This window comes from Phragmites australis, chromosome 1 (genome assembly GCF_958298935.1).
Source record: "Phragmites australis chromosome 1, lpPhrAust1.1, whole genome shotgun sequence".
Classification (NCBI taxonomy): Eukaryota; Viridiplantae; Streptophyta; class Magnoliopsida; order Poales; family Poaceae; genus Phragmites; species Phragmites australis.
This window is the reverse complement of record NC_084921.1, coordinates 44,420,762-44,446,393: the sequence shown is the minus strand read 5'-3', so window position 1 is coordinate 44,446,393 and position 25,632 is coordinate 44,420,762.

Genomic DNA, 25,632 nt, shown 5'->3' with positions numbered 1-25,632 from the left:
GACCGCCCCGCCGATGCACGTGCTGGAGTCGACCTCAGCGCGGGGGCAGGCAGGCGCAGGCGGAAAGCGAAACGGCGCGAGAGTCACGCGCGCCGCGTGGCCCGCCCGGCTCGGCCCCTCGTGCGTGCGCCGCCCGCCGAGGCGTAGTCCGTGATGCGTCCGCCTGCCCCCACCGACCGGTACCGAACGCACCAACCAGCGCCCGCCACGACGTTTTGGGGCTTGGGCGGCCGAGCGGCACGTGGGCCGGGGGTAATGGCACCCTGCCGCGCGGGGATTCGATTTTATTATTTTTACATTTTTTAACACAAATAATTAAATAAACATACATAGATGAAAAGATACGTGAGAATAGATTCATACCGTTCTTTTAAAAAGCTACTATCTTTTTAGAAGATGATAAGTATGCTATATTGAGAGAGGCTAGATTTCACTTCAGACTTACCATTCTCTACCACCACTTATTATTTTTTTAGAGGATGGTTAGGTCCTTGTCACTTCTCAGATGACAGATAGCTTTCAGAAAAAGAAAGAGAGGAGGAGCAGAGGAGAGGGAAGCAGCTAGACAAAGCTCTAATATTTTTTAATAATAATTTGGGAATAATTATGTATTTAATGAGGCAAATACAGAGCTAAGTGTACATCCGCGCAACATACTGTAGAAGAACTCAAACTCTTTCGAAAATATCAAAAGCGGCTACAAAGAGGCTGATGCAATAAGGCGTGCGGATGTTGAACTATATATATTTTTATTTAGTTGATATAAAATTGTGCGAGTAATTTTTAAGTGAAGTAGCGTTGGGATGATACAAAATCTATTTTTTTTAACAATAATAGTTGTGAAGCACAATTATGATAGAACTCGGCACGAAGGTTACATACGCTGATAAATATTACATAGGATATGATTTTTTCGTCGCTGCATGAATGAACCCTGATCATAAAGAGATAACGATAACAAACGTTGGCATGTACGGTATGCTTAAAGACTAACATAATAGCGTGCCGCTACTAAACCTATCATGCATTAGGGAATAAAATTAGACTGGCTTATAATAGATGCTCTCTATTGAGTGCACATAGGATATTTACCCTTTCGCAGGACATCAGGGCCCTCCGCCTTAACGGGTCCTCTCCTGCTTTCTTTCCCTCTCTGTTTTGCGTGCTTCAGTTGCAGCGTGCTCCTTCGCTGCTTTCCTCATGAGCTCCTCCTCTTGATGTTTCAGTCGTAGTTCCTCCTGTTGTTGCTCGTACTCCCGACGTTCGTAAGCTTTCCTCCTCCACCGTATCTCCATGTCGACCTAACACTTATAGTGCTTATTTTGCTCCATGTCTAGATATTCCAGGAAGCCACAAATATGTAGAGGAGTCTGGACAAATGAAACAAGAGGGAAGATTAGTAAGACAGTGCTTGAAATTCTATGGAAAATGTCACATGAGTGATCTATGTCGCTATACCGGTGAGTACTCATACAGTCCATGTCGAGGTGGGTTATACTGTTAGTTAGCACACATGAAGAAGCGTCTGCTATAGGAGTAGGAGATGTCATGGGACTCGCAAAACCTACAAGGGTCACTACAGAAGCACATCGATAGTTTGACCCCTTGGAGGATGAAAATCCCTCAATATTTCTTGGGTTGGCTTGATGGAGCTGAGGAAGATATTACAATTGAGAGAGCTGAGAAAGGAGTGGTCTATCCATAGTTGAGGATGAGGTTATTTATGGTCGATTATTGCATGGACTGAGGGCATGGGTATGGCTAGGGCTGACTGGAGCATGGGAGTATTGTGTATAAGGACAAATGAGCAGAGATTTCTTGTGAAAGCTGAAAAAGTTGTGGCATTGATGCTTAACAGAGATTCACTGTGAAAGCTATTGCTTAGTGTGGTCATTTTAATCTGAAAAGTTCAACGATGAGTTATTATTGCCTTTGCATGAAAGACAGAGAATCATATGAAAGCACTGAGCTTAGAAAAACCGTATTGGTAGAATGATAAATCACGGCCATTCCATTGATGAAAGTAAAGTACATCACATATAAGGCTAATCATAAGCATTTGTTGCATGTATGTGGCGACAATATATAAGTCAATATGCACCGACTCGTACCCTATCCCTAGATAGTCTATGACAAGTTACAATGTCAGATAGTACCCTATCGCTAAATGAAGCATGCTTTATAGAAAGACAGATTGTTGGGTGCAAGAAAACTTCTATTGGATCGGTGGAAAAGATGGAGCTTCTCATCTAGATACTCCTAGCGGATCACTTGAAAGTTGCATCCATAGGAGTAAGGTTTGCTGCACACGTACCCTTGTGTCAGTCCACATGTCATAGGCCTCGGCACAGCTGGTAGGCCGCACACACATTGTGGAGGAACCTGCGTGTTACCGCACGTAGTGAGGTACTTATCCCACCACTGTTCATTGAAGTCCTGTAGCGTCATCTTCGGCCTTCAACATTCGTGCACCTCATGGCCTCAGCCTCCTTGTAGCCGTAGTTGAAGTTTGCTTACTCTTTTTTGTCCGCATACCATTCGTAGTTGCACCTAAGCTTCTTATATTGTTGGAGGAAAACAACTGAATTAGATGATCGTAGCACAATAGGATGTCATGTGCACTTACCCCACAACACAACCAAGCAACTGTGGCAAGCGGGAACGGTTTCAAGCTTGCTATTATACCGCAGTCGCACCGTGTCATACGTGCATCGTACGCTTCTATCCCCAGCTGCAGCTCCCTTTTCTTTTGCTCGGGGTCTTCATTTCTCTTTCGCTCTTTGTCCTCATGTTTGCATCTATCAATGATGTCTCATCATAGCTCGTAAGGGTCCATCTTGCCCTTACCATTGTCAGACCTGTCCTCAGACCCGAAAGCTATGGAAGGGATTGCATTAGACTTTATTGGAGATGAAGTAGCCATGGATGGATATACACAAGGGGGGAATACTGCCAAAAACTAATGGCAACATGTGTGTGGTCACATCGCTCTGAAAAGGTGGCAGCGTGTGGTCACATCATTTTGAAAAGGTGGCAGCAAGCAGTTTTGTCAATCTAAAAAGCAGACAACAAGGGGTCGCATCTCCCTGAAAAGGTGGAAGTGAGAGGTGGCATTCCTCTGAGAAGCTGGTAGCATGCGGTCACATAGCATTAAGAAATGCATTAATGACATGGTAAGTAGTAATGTCTGAACATGTAATACATAGAACATAGACATATACGAATATGTAAGACTCTTTGTGTCGTATATGCTTTTTGTCACGTAACTGATGAAGGCAGATCATCAGAGGGAGATAGGGAAATAGAGCATATGACTAGTTTGCGAATCGAAGATGCATCATGAAATAAACATCTAAGTTACAAAAGCAATGATAAAATCCTACTGTTATCTTCTCGGTTACCGTCGGTTGTTCCCACCATCATGGTCCCATCACTGCTGTCGTTGGTTCGCCCTTACGTGACCCCTAGAGTAGGTCAGGTTGTCCGGTAACAACCTGCCTGGTACGCCTCGTACCGATCACGGGTGTCGAGGCCACCTCCTAGGTCTGCTGCCTCGGTAGTGGAGCAGTGGGCAGCTGGGATCGCTTGACAACGTCATAGTTCGGTGTGCCCTGGAAGAAGTCTGTCACGATGTCGAATGCGGGGTTTGACCCAGGTTCATCCTCCTGACTTGGGTGTGACGACTATGATGTTGCTACTGTCGTCCATATATAATCACACGAGGGGCCTGCGAATGGATGAATTTATTATATACGGTAAATATGGAAATAAATATATTAGTAAAAATGTAATATTGTACCTGTATGGTATGTATGGGTAGCTGTAGACTGTCAAGCCTGAGTTCCAAAGTAGGGTGCGAACGGTAGGTGCAAATGCAGATGTCCCGCCTTCAGCATCATAGTAACCTACAGATGGATGATTATATTAGATATACTATTTAATATATTGAATGAGGTAGTATATTGGCACCAATTACTTGAGATGTCTGCTAACGATGAAGGTGTATACGTTGGCCATAGTGTAGGTGTCCGGCCAATAAGTGTGTAGGTGCACCTAACATATTTTTGAAATAAATGCATTAGTAAGAATAGAATATATCTAAACGACACGCGTATGAAAAATGCATACCTATTGTTACCGGCACTAGAAGGGGCACCAACGACGTCTGCGTTGGATCGACATGAGTTAAGTTTCAGGGCTCGCGAGGTCTTGTCGAAAACCCACTTGTCAAATCCCGCTACATCCGCCGCACTAAGCTGAATCCCTTGCCTGAGACGTCCTATGGCTCCAGCCGCGTCCCTATGGATATCGTATATGATATCGGACTATTGAAACAATCATGAAACATGATTTTCATTTTGTAGTGATTCATATGGGATTATATGTTAGCAAAAACAATCAGTTACCTAAACATACTGCTAATGCAGTGTCCTCGTCTCAATGGCCCGGGTAGACCTACGTAGTCGAAGCGACATGTGGTTGGATAATATCTAGGGTGTAGGTGACCCGTGTATGTGTATGCGGGATGTACCACCATAGGTACTCATCGTAGCCCGGGTTAGCGAAAAGACGAGGTTCCTTGACGACATCTTTAGGGTCATGTGTCCACGCCGAGACGTATGGCGCCAAACAATCTGCCCATATGTTGCCACCTAATTAGTCCTTGCGTGAATACTTACAGGTCAACCATGTTAGATGGACTATAAATGATACGGATACTAGAGATAATATATTTGATTTTACATATGTCGGTGTATCAGGAACCGGGGGTCCCTGAGTCCCGAGGCCAGGCCAGCCGTCCGCCACGCGTCACCATCCTGCGAGGTCCCTCCTGCGGGATGAGGAAAATCTAAGTTCCGGGAGAAGGTGCTCGGGGCCACAGCCTCTGGTCTCCGAGCACCCCAGTTCCCCGATGACCCGCAGAGTCCAAGTACCGGGAAGAAAGTGCTCGGGGAGGTGCCCGGTCGCCCCCGAGCACCCTAGTCCCCCGACGATCAGAAGAGCTAAGTTCCGGGAGAGAGCGCCCTGGGGGCCGCGTGTGGCAGCCCCCGAGCACTCGGTTCCCCGAAGGGTCAGTGCAAAAGTGCTCGGCAGAAAGCGCTCGGGGTTGCACATGGCAGCCCCCGAGCACTCGGTTCCCCGAAGGTTCATGCGAGAGTGCTCGGGAGAGAGTGCTCGGGGAGGTGAACAGTACCCCCGAGCACTCGGTGCCCCGACGACCCAGAAGGGCCCCCGAGGGGCCCGCCGATGAGGTGTCAACCAGTCAGAGGTCCGAGGCCGCATTTAATGGACGTGCGCGGCCTGACATTCCCAACTGCTTCCGTCGCGGTGTCAGTCCCTGCCATGCTTTGGCAGGGAGGCGTGGGGCCATTAATTGCACGGGTCCCGTCCCGTATCATCCGGTGTATCTCGGGATAACGTTGCCAGGACCAAGACGTTCCGCCTGCCGCCCTGCCGTGGCAGAGGAACAAGACAGGGCGGGCACGCCGGATGCCTCTGTGGCTGCTCGGTGGGCCCTCTCAACGGCGCCCGTCGCCAGGGCGTCCACAGTGACGAGTGACCGGACGCGCGCCGCGTTTTTCCACCGCCCCTGTCACTTCGCCCAGAGGAAATGATGACACCTTTCTCAGTCGTGGCGTCTTGGAACTTGTGCCCCTTCCTTCCCGTTCGGGGTATGTCGCGGCCGGTGAGTGCATAAAAGGATCGGCATGCAGAGAGAAGAAGGAGATCGAAGGGAATTTGAGAAAAACAAAAGCCCGAACCGTCAACCGAGACACCCAGACGAAGAAGACGAACCCCACGACGAACCAAGCCCAAGCAGTCGACCGTGCCACACTCAGACGAAAACATCGCAAGCAAGCCTGAGCAGAGCTAGAACAAGGAGCCTCAAGCTCTTAGTAGACAATATATCCTTGTAACCAGATATATCCCTGAAGGATCCCCCTCAGGGAAAGTTATTGCATCCATACAGGAGTAGGGTATTACGCCCCCGTGCGGCCCGAACCTGTCTAAACTCCGGTGCATTTACTTTCCTTTGCACTAGGTCGATCATCCCCCACCACCGGCCGTTGCATTTATTTCCACTTCCATTTATTTCTCCGACGAACTTATTCAGGATCATCCCCCTGGCCGAATCTCTAAAAAGGGGTCTCTCGGGATCCCTGCGACAGGAGTTAATCCTCCGACAGCTGGCGCGCCAGGTAGGGGGGAACATCCCTGAATCTGTTCGTTTGTTTTCTTCCACAGGAAAAAATGGCCGGTGGACACCGTCTCCAGCATTCCGGCTCCGCTTCCAGCGACGGAGTGCTGCCCGACGTCCAGGAGGCCCCGGTCGCTGCTGCGTTCCAGTAGCAGCCACTGTCTGCGTGCGCGGCTTTCCCCTCCCAAGGGGACCAGGGTGATGGGCCCAGCAGGGCCGCCGCCGCCGGCGCACCATCCGATCCCCAGCAGGTGGTCGAAACTCCGGCCGCCAGGTCCGCCTCTCCTCAGGCACCCGCCCGTCCAGGCAACGCTGAACACTCCGGAAGGCCGGTGGATCCAAGACGTCGTCGCCCTGGTCGGCACTGCTCGCCGCCAGGTGCTGGTCGGGAGTTCTCGCGCCACCTCCCAGCGTGGCGCTGCCAGAACCGGCTCATCAACGGGCAACGTTCGCACGGGCCGGGGGGCCTCCAGGCGGAGCGCCACCCCCCTTGCCGCGTCCGAAGCCCAAGACCTCCGCTTGCGTCTCAACGAGCGGAGGGGCCACGAGGATGCGCGCGTCACTCTCGAGCGCCAGCGGGAAACCCGGCAGGAGGCCGAGGCAGAGGATCAGGCTTCCTCTTTCCTGGCCCACGATCGCCAGGAATCCCTGGCTCGCCGGCATTCGCCACCAAGGACTACCACCCGCGCCACGGGGTACGGCACCGATTGCCGTGCCTTTACCACTGAGCTCCGTCGGGTCAAGTGGCCCTCCAAGTTCCACCCCGAGCTGCCGGAGAAGTACGACGGGTCCATTGACCCCGTCGAGTTCCTCCAGATCTACACTACGGCCGTCCAAGCGGCCGGAGGCAGTGAAAAGGTGATGGCAAATTATTTCCATGTTGCCTTGAGGGGCTCTGCCCGTTCTTGGCTCATGAACTTACCCCCAGGGTTTATTAGCTCCTGGGATGACCTCTGCCACCAGTTTGTGGCTAACTTTCAGGGCACGTTCACGCGCCCCGGCTTGGAGTGCGACCTCCACGCCGTAAAGCAACAGGAGGGGGAGACGCTGCGGCGCTTTATTCAGCGCTTTAGCCAGGTCCGCAACACCATCCCGTGGGTAGCCCCCCACGCTGTCATCGTCGCCTTCCGGCAGGGCGCCCGCGACGAGCGGATGCTCGAAAAGCTAGGTACGCACGAAATCGAAACCACTGCGGAGCTCTTCGCACTGGCCGATAAGTGCGCCAAGGCGGCGGAGGCCCGGGTGTGGAATGATCCGCGCCCCACCGCCGACCAGCCAAGTTCTTCCCGTTCCGACAGGCGGGAAAAGAAGAAGAGAAGAAAGCGCGAAGCCGCTCCTGTCGAACCGGCCCAGGGCCCCGCCCATAGGCCGGCCCAAGAGCCCGACTGCCGACAAGAACACCGGGCGGTCGCCGACAGACGGCCCGCGCCCGCAAGGGCCCCTGCCAGGGCCCCTCCTCGGGCCCCGGCCCCCGCGAGGGCCCCGGCACCAGCTAGGGCACCGACTCCCGCAAGAGCCCCGGCACCCGGCCGGGCTCCTGCTCCAGCGAGGGTCCCTGCTCCCGCGGGGCCCGAGCCAGGCAAATGGTGCCCCATACACCAGACCAGATGGCACGATCTCACGGAGTGTCATACGGTCAAGGGTCTCGTCGAGCAGCGCCAGAGGGAGCGCGATGAGTCCCGCGGGGGAGGCGATGCTGAGGCCGCCCCCGACAACGCCGAGCTCGGCTTCCAGGAGCCCGAGCATACCGTCACCTTCATCGACGGAGGTGCCTACAGGCCTTCCTCGCGCCGTGGCATCAAGGTCATGCGGCGCGAAGTGTGCTCGGCAACCCCGAGCGAGGAGGCCGCCAGGCCCCTGAGGTGGTCGGACGCCCCGATCACGTTCAGTATGGCCGATCACCCCGCGAGTACTGCAGCCATGGGGCGACTACCCCTGGTGGTGTCCCCCACCGTCTGCAATGTCAAGGTCGGCAGAGTGTTGATCGATGGGGGTGCGGGCCTCTACCTCCTCTCCAAGGAGGCTTTTGAAAAGCTGCAGGTGTCCTCCAGGCGCCTAAGGCCGTCGCTCCCGTTCTGCGGAGTGACACCCGGGCACTCCCTGCCCCTCGGGCAGGTCGAGCTACCCATGACTTTTGGGAGTCGGGACAACTTCCGCACGGAGAACATCCTCTTCGACATCGCGGAGCTCCCCCTCCCCTACAACGCCATCCTCGGGCGTCCGGCGCTCGCCAAGTTCATGATGGCCGCGCATTATGCGTATCTCACGATTAAGATGCCGGGCCCAGCAGGCCCCATCTCCGTGATTGCCGACTCCGGCGGCGCCGTCTCCTGCGCCGAGCAGTCGTACATGGCTCTGGTTTCAGCATGGGCTGAAGTCGAAGGCTGCACAGGGGGCCCGAGACCCTCTTCATCCAAACCCCGACTTGCCACCGACGCCTCTGTTCCTACGAAGGAGGTCGTGGTGGGCAAAGGTGCTACCCAGGTCGTCCGGATCGGCGGTGATCTGGGCAGCAAATAGGAAAGCGCGCTCGTCACCTTCCTCCGGGCCAACGCAGACGTGTTTGCATGGCAACCGTCCGACATGCCCGGGATCCCCAGGGAGGTGATCGAGCATCACTTGGCGGTGCGCCCGGACGCCCGCCCGGTGAAGCAGAAGGTCCGGCGGCAGGCGCCTGAGCGCCAGGAGTTCATCCGGGAGCAGGTCAGCAAGCTCCTTGACACCGGATTTATCCGAGAGGTCCTCCACCCTGACTGGCTGGCAAATCCAGTCATTGTCCCGAAGGCCAACGGCAAGCTCCGCATGTGTGTGGACTACACCGACCTAAATAAGGCTTGCCCTAAAGATCCTTTTCCCTTGCCCCGCATTGATCAAATTGTAGATGCAACCGCGGGATGCGATCTTTTATGTTTTTTAGATGCAAACTCTGGGTATCACCAGATCCGCATGGCCATAGAGGACGAAGAAAAAACTGCTTTTACCACCCCGGTGGGGACTTACTGTTATGTTTCAATGCCTTTTGGTTTGCGCAATGCTGGGTCTTCTTTCCAGCGCGCCATTCGCATTACCCTTGATTCTCAGGTTGGCCGCAATGTCGAGGCCTACATCGACGATCTCGTGGTCAAGTCCCGAGACCGCGCCACCCTGCTCGAGGACCTTGCCGAGACTTTCAACAGTCTCCGCCCCACCCGCCTCAAGCTCAACCTCGAGAAGTCTGTCTTCGGGGTGCCGGCGGGCAAGCTCCTCGGTTTCTTGGTTTCCGGCCGAGGGATCGAGGCCAACCCAGAGAAGACCGATCGTTTTCGACTGGACGTCGGAGGCCGAGCAGGCCTTCTATGATCTGAAGAAGTACCTCACCTCACCACCCGTGCTGGTGGCTCCCTCCGAAGGCGAGCCCCTACTGCTCTACGTATCGGTCACTCCTCAGGTCGTAAGCATGGTGCTGGTGGTGGAACGCGACGAGTGCGCGGGGCCAGGTGCTGGGTCCCAGCTCCCGGCCGCCCCTGGGCATTCCCCAGTCCTCGCGGCTCCCCCCGGGCAGGGGATCGAGCCCGAGCACTTGGCTCCCCCCGAGTAGGGGGTCGAGTCCGATCACTCTGCTCCTCCCGACCAGGGAGTCGAGCCCGAGCACCCGGCCAGCCCCGACCACGCTGCCGAGCCTGGGGGCTGCAACAGCCCCTCGGGTGAAGCCACCGTCCGGGCCCGTCGGGTACAGCGACCGGTGTACTTCGTCAGTGAAGTCCTCCGGGAGGCCAAAACAAGGTATCCCCAGGCTCAGAAGCTGCTCTACGCCGTGCTCATCGCTTCCCGGAAGCTGCGCCATTACTTTCAAGCGCACAAGGTCTCGGTGGTTACCACGTATCCGCTGGGACCCATCCTCCGGAACCGAGAAGGCACCGGGCGAGTTGTCAAGTGGGCGGTGGAGCTAGCGGAGTTCGACCTGCACTTTGTCAGTCGCCAGGCGATCAAAAGCCAGGCGCTCTCCGACTTCGTAGCAGAGTGGACACCCGTCCCCGAGGTTGTCCCAGAAGAGTTATCTGCGTATCCCGGGCACGGCGTGCCCGGGTACTGGGTCATGCACTTCGACGGTTCCCTCTCGCTGAAAGGCGCGGGGGCCGGAGTGGTTCTCACCTCCCCAACGGGTGAAGAGCTCCAGTACGTCATGCAATTGCAGTTCTGCGCATCCAACAACATGGCGGAATATGAAGGTCTCATCGCCGGCCTCCGAGCTGCGGTGGGGCTCGGGATTCGTCGCCTCCTGGTCAAAGGAGACTCCCAGCTGGTGATCAACCAGGTGTCCAAAGAGTACTAGTGCACGGATCCTCAAATGGCGGCATACGTGGCAGCAGTCAGGAAGCTGGAGAAGCGCTTCGATGGCCTTGAGTTGCGGTACATCCCTCACTGCGACAACGCTCTGGCCGACGAGCTCTCCCGCCTGGCCTCCTCCCGTGCGCGCGTCCATGCCGGAGTCTTTGAAGAAAGACTCACACGGCCTTCCGTCCTGCCTGCCGAACAGGACGAAGGGGAAACCTCGAACCCAATTCAGGGGACCCCGGCGGTGCCCTCAGTGGGAAGCCCCGTCAGGGTGCCGCCGTCCAGCGAGTAGCTGCACTTGCTGAATGTTCTCAAGATACCTCGTGGATGTCCGACATCCGTGGGTACTTGAAGGAAAAGTCCCTTCCCGGGGATGAGGCATCTGCCGAAAGAGTTGCTCCGTAATCCAGACGCTATGCCATAGTAGATGGGGATCTCTACCGGCGTAGCGCAGGAGGTGTCCTCCTGAAATGCATCTCCCGGGCAGAAGGCGGCGAGCTTCTCGCTGAGATCCATGAGGGCGAGTGCGGTGGCCATTCATCGTTCCGCACGCTGGTCGGGAAGGCCTTCCGGCAAGGTTTCTACTGGCCTACAGCCCTCCAGGATGCTTCCGAGCTGGTTCGGCGCTGCAGGGCGTGCCAGTTCCACGCAAAGCAGATTCACCAGCCAGCTCAGGTTCTTCACACCATCCCCCTATCATGGCCTTTCGCGGTCTGGGGGTTGGACATTCTGGGTCCATTCCCCCGAGCAATCGGGGGCTATGAGTACCTCTACGTCGCCATCGACAAGTTCACCAAGTGGCCGGAGGCGGTCCCAGTCATCAAGGTGACCAAGAACACGGCGCTCCAGTTTATCCGCGGCATCACCAGTCGCTTCGGTGTCCCGAACTGGATCATCACCGACAACGGCACCCAGTTCACGAGTGCCCTGTTCGGGGACTACTGCGAAGACCTCGGCATCAAGCTCTGCTTCGCCTCCGTCGCTCATCCTCGGAGTAACGGGCAAGTCGAGCGCGCCAACACGGAGATACTGAAGGGCCTCAAAACCCGGACCTATGACGTGCTCGCAAAGCACGGGAAGGGATGGGTGGACGAGCTGCCCGCCGTGCTATGGGCTAATCGGACCACGCCAAGCCGCGCCACCGGGGAGACTCCGTTCTTCCTCGTGTACGGCGCTGAGGCGGTCCTCCCCTCCGAGCTCACTCTAGGCTCCCCTCGGGTGCATGCATATTCTGAGGGTGAGCAAGAGCAGCAAAGGCGCGACGACGTCGACTACCTGGAAGAGTGCCGGCAGCGTGCCGCCGTCCGAGCGGCTCGGTACCAGCAAAGTTTGCGGCACTACCACCAGCGCCATGTTCGGGCACGGTCCTTTGAGGTGGGGGATCTAGTTCTCCGACGCGTTCAGTCGCGCGAAGGGTCCTCGACACCAAGTGGCCTTGGCCACTGGTGAGTATAACCCAGCTGAACAGCCAAAGCAGGTAGGCCTCCAAGTGCCTCGCGACTAACTACAGACCAGCGGCCGAGTGGATGTATGCAGGTTTGAAATGATGTAAATCATGATGAGTAAAATATCTTGGAAATCATGAAGTAAACTAGAAGATAAATTGCAACATACTTGGAACTGGAGGATCCACTTCTTCTTGGGCCCGCACGGATCCGACAGGAACTCAGACACGTAGGTGGGTGTGTCGTCCTTCCGCTGAATAGGGTCAAACCGTGCGAGCATGATATTGATCCAGTCTGCATCTAAGTCGATGACTCTAATGGCACCTCTGGCGCAAGGCAAGCCTAATAGGTAGGCTACATCCTGCAACGTCGGAGCCATCTCGCCGTAGGAGAGGTGGAAAGTGTGGGTCTTAGGCCTCCACCGGTTGACCAGTGCAACGATCAGCGAGCGGTCGAAATAGAATCACGTTGCGGTTGCCTCAGGGTTCTCTATTGCTTGGGCCTCCACCAATTGACACAACAATAGGAGTTCAGATGCTACTAATCTTTATCATTTGGAACATTAAGTGAATGTAGAACATGCAACAGATAAATAATACGTAGCTAACTAGCGACATACCAGTGCTTCCAATGATCGTTGATCGTAAGTAGCTTCCCAAGGCCACTTGGTAAAAAAACTCCTAACTCGGTCTGGTGAACGGCAAACAAGAAGTTGCAGTGCTTCTTGTCCACTGCAGGGTTAGTGGGTGCGCAACATCTGCATTGAAAACAAATATAAACGGTTAGTACCATACATATACACACAGTTACATGAACAACGTAAAACATTCAGGCACACACAATTACATGAACATATTACATATATACACATAGTTATGTGAACAGATTACATAGACACACAATTAAATGAACAAATTACATATACACACAGTTACGTGAAAATGTATACCATGTAGGCACACAAAGCTCCATGAAGAGATTACAACATATAGGTAGACAATCCAATACAAATGTAAGGTCCAAATACAACGTACATATGTTAGGTGAAAACCTCACAAATATAACATCTAGATACGATAAACATATTCACACTACAATCAATATTGATCCTAAGAAAACTAACCAATTTAAACTAATTAAACCCTCATCTACTTAATAAAATTTCTAATTATCTATAATTATTAGCTACAACACTATCTTGTAAAGTCTAGATAATTGAAACTATCATACTCTAAATACAACTATACATCTGATGGCTATCCTACCATGTTGAAAAAGATCTTTACAATATACTACAAAAGATAGAAAAGCCTCATTTTTTGATTACCGTGTTAAACCATAGGTCTCATATAATATAACTACTGTTATGTCACTAAACTCTAGATCTAGTGGTATTTTAATTACTAATAAAAACAAAAATCTAGAAAAATTACTGAAAACCGAGATCCAAAATGTCCGCAGATAAAAAATAGTAGGGTTTCGTCATGCTGCCTCCCTCTCCTCTCCTCCTCCTCTCTTCCTTTTTTTTTCTGGACTAAAATGGACATTTTGGCTGAATTTCTACCTTTCTATAGAGCTAACCGCACCGGGGGAGGTGCGCGGGGGGCTAACTGCCCCTTGAGAGGGTAGCAAGGGGGCCTAATGACCCTCTGAGAGGGTGGCAAGGGGTCGCAGGTGGGCGGTAAGCCCAGGGTGAGGCCTAACCGCTCTTTGAGAGGGCGATAAGTGCTAACCGCCTCTCAGGGGGCGGTAAGGACTTTGCAAGCCAACGTGGCATCCTTACCGCCCTCTGAAAGGGTTGCAGCCCTTTGAGAGGGCGGTAGGAGCCTATTCTCCCAAATCTTTTCATTCGAAGTATATTTATTTAATTATTTATGTTAGAAAATGTAAAAAATAAAAAAAATCTTGAGGATTCCATAGTTGCTGACTGCATGGTGGCGGGGTTTGGATGGAGTCCAGCTTGGGAGATCAGTTGTTTTTGCCATGTTTCTGGGTGGCTTTTGTGCAACCGTTTTGAGCCACTCGCTCGGGATGGACGAATGGTGGTGGGATTGACATGAAGGCGCGGGCATGAACTGAGCCTGGCTTGTTTTACTCAGGTCGGGCCGCCGTGGATGACCCCGGGAGGACCAGTGATTATCTTTACACAATATGGACCATTGTTACTAGGAGAACAATGGAGTCGATAGGAAATCCGACCACACTTGTTTTTTCAACACTATGACTAGTGACCCACACAGATACACCTTTTTTTTTTAGAATATAAGGAATATAGCATATAAGGAATATGACAAGTTAAGTGGCAAATCTATTAGCAAAAGGGTAGGAGATTGAAAAATTGGAGAAGGGATTAAATGCGGAAGGAAGAACATCAGTGAGGAGGGGAGAGGAATTGCATTAGAAGGCAATTGCGTTTTGGATACAATCATTGAGACCCTCTCCTCATGCTACCTCTCTCTAGTTAACAACATCTAGAAGCAGCTCATTTGGTTGGTCACAAGCCCACAACCTACTCACTTAATCTAGTCTAGCACAGTCGTATATGGGTTGGCCTTCTTGGCCCATTCTGATTTTGTTAGCGCCTTCGGTCCCTCTACTTCCTTTACGTTGCTCGTTAAAGAGCTGACATTCGCCCTCCATAAGCAGCTGCTTGACCCCAAGCTAGTGCACAAGGAAAGCGCTGATGCAAAGCTTCCTGATCCTCCCATGTTTCCAACGAAGGCAATAGACGTGACCACTTGATGATCACATGTGGCAGCATAGAAGAACCCTTCCTTTTGGAGCGCTGATCAAGCACCTCCTCTGGAAACTGCAAGACAGAGTTAGGAGATGGCAAGGTAGTTGATACCTAAGGTTCTTGCCCCCACTGCTCACTTCAATTGTGAGACATGAAAGACGAGATGCACCTTGTTGCCTTCTAGAAGATCCAATTTATAACCCACTTTGCCCACCTTAGCAATGATCTTGTAAGGGCCAAAGTACTTGAAGGACAACTTGTGAGAAGAACGAGTTGCAATCGATGTCAAAACATATGGCTGCAACTTCAAGTAGACTGAATCACTGACATCAAATACCCATTATGTACGCTTCTTATCTTCCTAGGACTACATCCGCTGTTGAGCATGATGGAGATGTTGCTTCACAAGATTGGTCATCAATTCCCTGCTAGTCCACCACTCATGTAAGTCAGGTTCCAAAGAGTTGTCAACAAGAATAAGGCCCAATGTGCGAGGTTGACAGCCATACAACACAAAGAAAGGAGATTTGTCCAGAGCGAAGTGATAGCACGGGTTAATACCAGAACTCGGCAAGCGATAGCCACTGTGAAAGGATCGAATGACCCAAGAGGGAGAATTGGGCACTAATTAAAAATACTTCTACTTAAAACTAAAACAAGTAACAACCTTTTCCTAGATGAAATTTAATGCAACTACGTGAACAAGCTAGAGCAAGGCAACAAAACAAATAAGTAAAGACACTAAGCACATTGTGGAATTAAAGCTTCCAAGAATATAAATGCTTAAAGTAAATGCAGGAAAGTAGAAACATGGACAAGAGGACAACGATTTTTTCGCAAGGTATCAAGGAGTTGACACTCCCCACTAGTCCTTGTTGGAGCATCCATCAAAGATATCACTCCCCCTTGAGTCACTAAGACTCAAGTGCTCCCTCATGATTGTCACTTTTCTATCTCCATATTGGCGAGCATCAAACCAAGTATATTGCATTTCCCGGGACTCCCACAAGGCCTCCAAGAGCTCACCGAGACAACTTCAATCACCTAAGACCAGCTAGGTGTTACCAACCACCAAGAGTAACAAGCCAATAGCTTCACTTGACCAAGATCAAGCCTAAACTATAGCTAGATGCACACTTTCTACTCTCAAAGGACTAATGATATCCTTAATCTTCCAATTAGGGACTTTGCAAATCACTTAAGTGCTCTCTCTTGCTTCTTGATGACACACACAGTGTATTGGCTCCTCTGGGTTGCAAGAGATCAAAGTGAGACCGAGTGAGGGGGTATTTATAGGCTAGAGGTCCAAATATGGCCATTACCCAACTACCTCATTTTTCTAGTGAACATCGAAAGATCCAGCTTGCACTGACTTACACACACTGGAACATCAGGCGTGTATCCGTTTCAACAATTCTCATCTGCCAATTGTCAAATGAGTGGAACCTTCTCTAGAGGGACACCAAAGTCTAACAAGATTTGCTTCATATAAAGGATTTGAGCACAAAATGCTCTTGTCGCTATATATATCGACTTCCACGTGGACAAGTCTACATAATTTTGCTTCTTGGAATACCATGAAATTAGGGATCGCCCAAGCAAGTGGCACCCACCCAAAGTACTCTTGCGATCCACACGGTATCTGGCAAAGTTCGAATCTGAATAACCCCAAAGTAAGAAACTAGCACATTTGGGGTACCACAAGCCTATACTAGGTGTATGTTTTAGGTATCTAAGGACCCTCTTAACTGCACTAAGATGCGACTCCTTAGGATTAGCTTGAAAACGAGCGCACCTGCATACACTAAACATAATATCAGACCTAGATACAGTAAGATAAAGACATGATAAAATAATAGAACGATAAAGCTTTTAGTCAACTGATTTACCCGTTTCATCCATATTGAGATGTCCATTAGTAGTCATTGGGGTCTTGACTGGCTTGCTATCATCCATCTTGAACTTCTTGAAAATGTCCTTTGTGTATTTCTCTTGATGGATGAATGTCCCTTTCTTCTTGATTTGAAATCCAAGGAAGTAGTTGAGCTCGCCAATCATTGACATCTCGAACTCCCTAGACATCATATCACCACATTCCTTATAAAAAATTTTGTTAGTTGAACCAAAGATAATATCATCAACATAAGATAGAAGAATAGTTCATTCTCGATGATCTTTGTGAACAATGTAGTGTTCACCCTCCCGATCTTAAATCCTTGGTTGATGAGAAAGTAACGTAGCCATTCATACCAAGCTCCTGGGGCTTGCTTGAGTCCATAAAACACCTTGTGCAACCTATAAACATGATTAGGATATCTAGGATCTTCGAAACCAGGCGGTTATTTAGTATAAACAAGTTCATTGATGAAGCCATTTAAGAATGCATTCTTCATATCTATTTGATAAAGTTTAATGTTATGATATGAAGCAAATGCAAGAAGGATATGGATGGCTTCAAACCTTACCACGAGAGCAAATGTTTCACCAAAATCCAAACCTTCAACTTGTGTGAAACCTTGTGCTACGAGTCTTGCCTAGTTGCGTATCACCACACCATGTTCATCTTACTTGTTGCGGAAGACCCACTTTATTCAAATCACATTCTTGTCTTGAAGCTTTCCTTCAAGAATCCAAACTTCATTACGGGTGAAGTTATTGAGTTCTTCTTGCATTGCCATCACCCAATTCGTATCCTTAAGAGCCTCATCTACATGTGTGGGTTCCAAAAAAGAGATAAACGATTAATGTTCATAAAATGAAGCACATCGACGAGAGCGTGTTCTTACTCCCCTAGATGGACTTTCAAAGATCAAGTCAATGGGGGTGATCTTTGGAAATATGTGTTTGCTTTACTTGTGGTTCTTCAGGTGTATCTTGAGATGGTCCAACATCTTAAGTTTAAGCTTGAGTTTTGTCTTGAGAGATGTGTACATCATGTGATGGCAGTGGTTGATCATCTTTCTCATCATCTTGATCAACTTGGGGTGCCATAGAGCTGTGTAGAGTGAAAGTAGAAGGTACATCTTCATCATCCTACTTTGGCTTGATCTCCTCAATTGACATCTTCTTCATTGCGTCTTTCAAGGATTCATCACCTATATTATCACAAGAAATATCTTCTCATTGGGAACCATTAGATTCATCAAACTTCACATCACATGTTTCCCCAACAAAACGGTGATATTGTTGAATACTCGATATGCTTTTGAGTTAGATATATAACCAATAAGAAAACCAATATCACAACGACACTCAAACTTTTCTAGGCGTTCTCTTTTCTTGAAGATGAAGCACTTGCACCCGAACACCCGAAAGTAGGCGATATTGGGTTTCATCCCAATGAGAAGCTCGTATGATGTCTTCTTCAATAGTCGATGGAGATACACTCGATTGATGCATGAAACGCCGTGTTGATTGCTTCTACCAAAAATTTCTCTGGTGTACCATACTCATCCAACATAGCTCTTGCAAGAATGATCAATATTTTGTTCTTCCTCTCCACCATGCCATTTTGTTGAGGGGTGTAGGTTAATGAGAATTCATACTTGATGTCTCTATCAACATAGAATTTTTCAACTTGAGTGTTTTTGAACTCCATTCCGTTGTCACTCCGAATCTTCACAATTGTGGCCTCAAATTCATTTTGAGCCCTCTTTGCGAATTTATTGAATATCCCAATGCTCTTGCTCTTGTCATCTAAAAGAAAGTACAAGTGTATTTTATATAATCATCAATAATTACAAGACAATAGAGATTATCACCAAAACTTTTGTAGGTTGTTGGTCCAAAGAGGTCCATATGTAGTAGCTCTAATAGTCTTAATATAGACATCATAGACTTGTATGGATGAGAACTTACAATTTGGTAAGCACTACACAACTTGTCTTTCTCGAATACCACTTCCTTCAAACCAACTATCATTCCATTTTTGAACACCTTCTTGAGTGGACTCATTCTAATGTATACAAGTTGGCGATGCCAAAGTCAACTCATATATGTCTCGGTGAAGAGGCATGTTGTCAATCTAGCTTCATTAGAGGAAAAATCCACAAGATAGATATGTCCATGTCTAAAGTATTTAAAAATTTGATCATCATGTTTCTTTATAGTTATGACAACATCAACCTCACTAAATAAGCATGTGAAGTCTAAGTCACACAATTGAGCTATGGAAAGTAAATTAAAACTAAGAGACTCAACTAAAAGAGCATTAGAGATGGAAATATCATTAGAGATTGCCACCTTACCCAAACCTACAATATTTTCCTTAGAGTTATCACCAAAAGTGACTTTATTATGATCGTCCACTTCATCTTCTAGTGAGGTGAACATCTTTACATTGCTAGTCATATGTTGTGTACATCCACTATCAAGTACTCAATATTTGCTACCAGCTTTGTAGTTCACATACACATAAGAGATCAAGCTTGTGATTTAGGTACCCAAACAAGTTTAGTACCTTTGACTTGAGTTGCAAGAGCTTTGGATACTCAAAGTTGCCTAGAAAGCTTACACTTAACTTGAGTTCCAATTATTTAGTCATAAAATTTGCCATTTTAAGCTTATGCAATAAGAAATTATTGTCATTGAAAGTATACTTGTATTTATAAGGCAATGTAGATAGGAGTTTAGTAGGAGACACTCTTGTGTGGTGACCGATGACTTCACAATGTTGGCAATATGAATCAACTTCCTTGATGAAGCAATTCTTGATCTCCGGTGACTTGATGATATTTTCTACCGGTTTGGGAAAGCATCCAAGACATCTCTTGTTGTAGCATAATGCATTCTGCATAATAATTTCTTTGTGCTTGTACTCCTTCTTAGTCATCTAAGCCACACATGGATTGAGATTTACAATCTCATCTTTGAGCTCTTCCTCTCTTACATGGTTAGTCTTAAAAGATGATATATTATCACATGAAGAGGAACATGATATGTCAAGAAGGTCATCACAAGAACTGGGTACATTGATCTTAACAACATCAATAGTACTCATTTTATTTAAACTAGGATCAATGGCATCATAAGCTAGCTCAAGTTCTTGATATTTGCATTTCAAGTTATATGTTTAAGTTTTAGCTTCTTGTTACTAGCCTCAAGAGACTTGCTAGTTTCAACAACTTTATGTTTCTTAAGCGCATCATTATATTTAGCAAGCAACTCGTCATGACTAGACTAAGCTTTGGATTAGTATTTTCAAGAGACTTAATTTTAGGTTTTTGCTTCTTGGTGATAGTAGTATAGTCATTTATTAGCTTAGATAGATCATTAAGAGAAAGACCATCATTATCACTACTATCATCTTCCTCACTACTCACCTTGTTGTTACTTTTTTCCATGAGGCATATAAGAGGTGGAGGTAGTGGTAGATCATCATTGGTCATGGCGAGGCTGGAGAGATTGGTGACGTCCTAAGAGGGGGATGAATTAGGACACTTAAATCTTACCCTAATTGGCTCTAAAAACTTCACAAGATAAACCTATATCAAATTTTATCTAAATGTGCTCTTGATTTATCTAGTGTGTCTATTCTACCGCTCAAAAGGTTTGCAACCTATAGCCAGTCCTATCATACTACTCTAGGAAAGTAAAATGCACAAAGGTAGATTGCAATAATGTAAATGTGGAAGCGTAAAGAAGGTAGAAAAGGCAAACTCTACACAAAGGATTTTTATCCAGTGGTATCGTTGACATGAATACCACCTCTAGTCCATGTTGGAGCTCCACCAAGGATATGCTCCTGGTCAGCACCCGGTTATGACTCTTGAGCCACCAAGGCAAGGCCTCGAGCTAGATGAGCCACCAAACCACCAAGGTAAAGTCTCACCACTAGCCTCTCTTTCAGTCACTTGCTGTCGTGACCACTTTGGAGCTTGAGCCACTAAGGCAATGATCTCCGTGTCCCTGTACACATGTCTTATCACCGCTTCACACCAAATTGGAGGGTCAACAAGCTTGATCAACTCCATCTCAAGTTGTCAACGAGTCACCAAGACTCCAAGGCGCCGGTGTACCACTTGATACAAGCTAGGATCATATCTTGATCCCTTCTTCAAGCTGCAACACCTAGCTACAACTCACTCTAAGCCTATAAGCACTAAGCACTCTCTAATTTTCTGCTTAATTGCCTTGGATGATCACTTTATGTACTTTGGTGGCTTGGATATCTTCTCAAGTAGGTATAAGCTTCCTCTAGACTCCAGCAGCATTGTGACCGAGTGGAGGAGTATTTATAGCCTCAAACCCGCCAACTACTCGTTTTCCCAATGGCTCAGAAAAGTTGTTAACACCAGATGATTCAGTGACAATAGAAGTATTAACACCGAATCATCCGATGAGTACATCCTCAGAAACTAGCTGTTGGAACCCACTCAAATCCATTGTGAACACCGGACTATTCGACGTACCTTCAAATCCGACACTGGACCTTCTGATGAGTTATCTTTAGCCATCCGAGTCTTTGTAGCCTCTCTATGTAAAATGCTCTAGTGCAATAATCCGATGTTCATTCCATTCACACTGGACCATCCGATGAGTTGAATCTTCTCTTCTTTTCCTTAGAAATACTCCGGTGCAACTATCTTTGTGATCATCGGACTATCCGATGAGCTGATTTTTGTTCTTCTATGCTTGGATTATTCTTTGCAAGAATTAGTTCGGTGTGATCCTCCGGTTATCACCGGACCATTTGGTGAAGCCATCTGCATTCTCCTCTTTGTCAACAATGCTTCACTGCTCCTTCCCATTTGACATCAAACCATTCGGTGAGGTGAAGCTGCCTCTAGACATAAAGCTCTAGTGCGTACAATTCTTTTTAGCACCAGACCGTCCAGTGAGTACATTTTTCCTGGGACTTCTCTAATTCAACCAAACTTTATCTCGACTATAGTGGCTTCTTGATGTATTGCATCCATGAGACCTAGTAACATATATTCTGGATAGACATATTAGTCCCAATGACTATGTTATCATTAATCACTAAAATCACAATCATTGCCTAATGGGGCCATTTTCGCTACAGAGGCCCATGAAGTTGTTCTCTTCATCATCGTTTGAATCATCACTTGAGCTCTCACCGGAGACCCATTCACTAACAATGTAGGCCATGCGAGCTTCACCCTTCTTGTTGAAGAGCTTATTTTTCTTCTTATCTTGATCTTTCTTCTTGTGTGTGTTCTCATACTCACTTGCACCGATCTTTTTATTCTTGTTCTTGTTTCTCTTATCAGGATGATGGCAATCATATGACATGTGGCCATAGTCAACACAATTATAGCACTTCTCCTTGTTTCTGCCACCAAACTTATTAAATCTCTTTGAGCGAAATTTGTTCTTCTTGATCATAGTTGTAGCATTTCTTGCCCAACTTGGATATCCTAATTGTGGTTCTTCTCATGAGAAGGGCAAGCTTGATGTCGGAGTCATCACCATCACCATCATCATTTTCATCACTCTCACTTGATGATGGAGGTTTCATGTTCTTCTTCTTATCAACCACCTTAGCCTTGAGAGCAAGATTCTTCTTGGATGAAGATTGACTATCTTGATCTCCAACAAGAATATCTCATGAGCACAAATCTTCCTAACAGCATCGGTGACAGTTATGTCATTGATGTCCCTTTCATTAAGAAAAGAGATGACAATATTGTATTGTGGCTTGAGAAACATCATCAAGATTCTACAAATGATGTCAACTTGAGAAAATTGAGTAAGCTTAAGTGAATTAATTTCCTCATCAAGCATATCATGCGAGAATACATATCATTGCATAACTCACTGGAAAACATCTTAAATTGATTACGAGCATTCATCAGCACATGATATCTTTCCTCCTGGAGTTTCCTAAAACCCTCATGAATTTCACAAAGAGCGGTCCAGATATTCATGAGCGAATTCCTTGCTTCTTACTTTAGAGAAAATCTCTTCACTAATTCCCTCAAATATAACATTTTAGACTTAGCGTTCCATCTAACTTGTTGTTCGGTTAAAGGTTGATCAAACCTAATGGAAGCGGCTAGCCAATCTTCGGGGGAAATAGCCTCAAGATAGCTCGCCATGCAAACTTTTCAATAGGCAAAGTTCTTTCCCTTGAATTTTGGCACACTTCTTCCATTTCTGGAGGCCATTTCTCTACGATGTTAAGCCTATCAAGAGCATAAGGCTCTGATACCAATTGAAAGGATCGAATGACTCAAGAAGGGAGTGAATTGGGCACTAATTTAAAATACTTCTACCAAAAACTAAAATAAGAAATAACCTTATCCTAGATGAAATTTAATGCAACTATGCGAACAAGCTAGAGGAAGACAACAAAATAAGTAAGCAAAGACACTAAGCAAATTACAGAATTAAAGCTTGCAAGAATGTAATGCTCAAAGGAAATACGGAAAAGTAGAAAGATAGATAAAAGGACACCGTTTTCCTGAGATATCGAGGAGTTGGCACTCCCCCTATTCCTCATTGGAGAATCCACCAAAGATATCACTCTCCCTTGAGTCACCAAGACTTAAGTGCTCTCTCATGATTGCCACTTCTCTATCTCCAGATTGACGGGCATCAAACTAAGTATATCGCACTTCTCGGGGCTCCCACAAGACCTTCAAGAGATCACCGAGACAACTCCAATTACCTAACACAGGCTAGGTGTTGCCAACCATCAAGTGTAACAAGTAAATAGCTTCATTTGATCAAGATCAAGCCTAAACTACAGCTAGATGCACACATGCTACTCTCAAATGACTAATCATGTCCTTAATCTCCCAATTAGGGACTTTACAAATCACTTAAGTGCTCACTCTTGCTTCTTAATGATACACACAGTGTATAAGCCCCTATAGGTTACAAGAGATCAAAGTGAGACTGAGTGAAGGGGTATTTATAGGCTAGAGGTTCAAATCTATTCATTGCCCAACTACCCATTCTTCTGTGAACGACAGAAGATCCGGTGTGCAGTGACTTACACACGCCAGAACATCTGACATGTATCCTTTTCAACCATTCTCAACTGCCAGCTGTCAATTAGCAATTAAGCCTATTAAATAATTCGACGAAACCTTCGGGCACACGCCGGATGATCCAGACTTTGAAATTCTTCTTTGCAAGAAATACTCCGGTATATACTCCGGTGAACACGCCGGACCATCCGGCGTGCATAATCTTCAAACACCTCGCTGAATTCCTCTCTGCAATAAATGCTCCAACGTAGCCATCTTTACATGCCAGAACATCCCGTGCAAACTTTAACTTTTTTGTGGTACGTCACCACACAAAAATACTCCAGTATTAATAAGTCTTAGATTATCGGACCATCTGGTGTACTTAAGATCTTTTTACCTTGATTCAAGAAATACTCCGGCGTGTTCATCTCTGGTACTATCGGACCATCTGGCATACTAAAAGATTTCTGAGCTCGTCCAATTCAAGCAATCTTGAGCTCTAACTTTCTGACATCTTAACCATTGGCTTCTTTGAGCTACCTAGTGCTATAGATTCACAACCTTATCTAGACTCAACTAGTTCAAGCTCCAACTCTTAGCCCCCCTTTATAGTACGGTCAAAAGACTAAGAAAAGATGCCTAAACTACTCTAAGTGTGCTTCATTTCCTTATGACATTTAGAACTAGAAGATCCTTAATCTCAATGCATATGTCCTTTGATCGTCCATTATATCACCTTAGGGACTAAGAAACCCATTCGTCATTGTGAACTAAATTTTTTATACCCTTCAAAAAACAAATGTTAGTCACAATAATACAATTGTTATTAATCACCGAAACACTTATACTTACCTGGGGGCATTGATGCTACACACTACGACCATTCGGAAGGGCAAGATTGAACAAAGCAACGCAAGAAACCTTCCAGACACTAATTCAAGTGCTCTGTTTGTCCATTGATATGTGGGTGATAAGAGGAGCTCATGTACAACTGAGTCTCTAAATGTTCGAACAACTCCTTCCAGAATAAGCTCGCGATCACGATCAGAAACAACAGACTGTGGCAGGCTGTGCAACTTTTAGACATTATCCAGAAAAGTTGTCGCTACCAGAGGAGATGTGAATGGATGATGCAATGGAATGAGGAATGAAATGCACATACTTGGAAAATCGATCCATCACCACAAAGATGCAATTGAACCTTCCTGATGGAGGCAATCTGTCGGTGAATCAGGAACCAGGGGTCCCCGAATCCCGAGGCAAGGCCAGCAATCCGCCAAGTGGCACCTTCCCGCAGGGTTTATCTCCGCGAGGTACGAAAAGACTAAGTCCCGGGAGAGAGCGCTCGGGGCCACGAACAGTGGTCCCCGAGTATCCGGGTTCCCCGATGACCTGCAAAGACCAAGTAACCGAGAAGAGAGTGCTTGGGGAGGTGAACAGTGACCCCCGAGCACCCAAGTCCCCCGACGACCAGGAAAGCCGAGTACCGGGAAGGGTGTGCTCGGGACTGCGAACAGTGACCCCCGAGCACCCGAGTACCCCGAGGACCCTAGGAAGGTAGTTCTAGGAGAGAGTACTCGGGGCTGCGGACAGCGGCCCCCGAGCACTCGGTTCCCCGAGGATCCGAACAGTCAATTCCGGGAGAGAGTGCTCGGGGCCGTGAACAGTGGCCCCCGAGCACCCGGTTCCCCAAGGACCAAGAGAGGAAGTTCCCGGGAGAGAGTGCTTGGGGAGGTGAGCAGTGACCCTCGAGCACTCGGTTCCCCAACGGCCCAAGGAGTCTTCCGTCGGTGGCCCCCACAGGGGTCCAGCGATGAGGTGTTAGCCTGTGAAAGGCCCGATGCCGCATTTAAGAGCGCGCGTGGCCTGTCACCTCCATCTGCTCCTGCCACGCTCGGTGTCAGTCCCTGCCACATTCTGGCAGAAGGGCGTGGGGACATTTAATGCACAGGTCCCATCCCGCGTCATCCGGCGCGCCTCGGGATAGCTTCGCAAGGC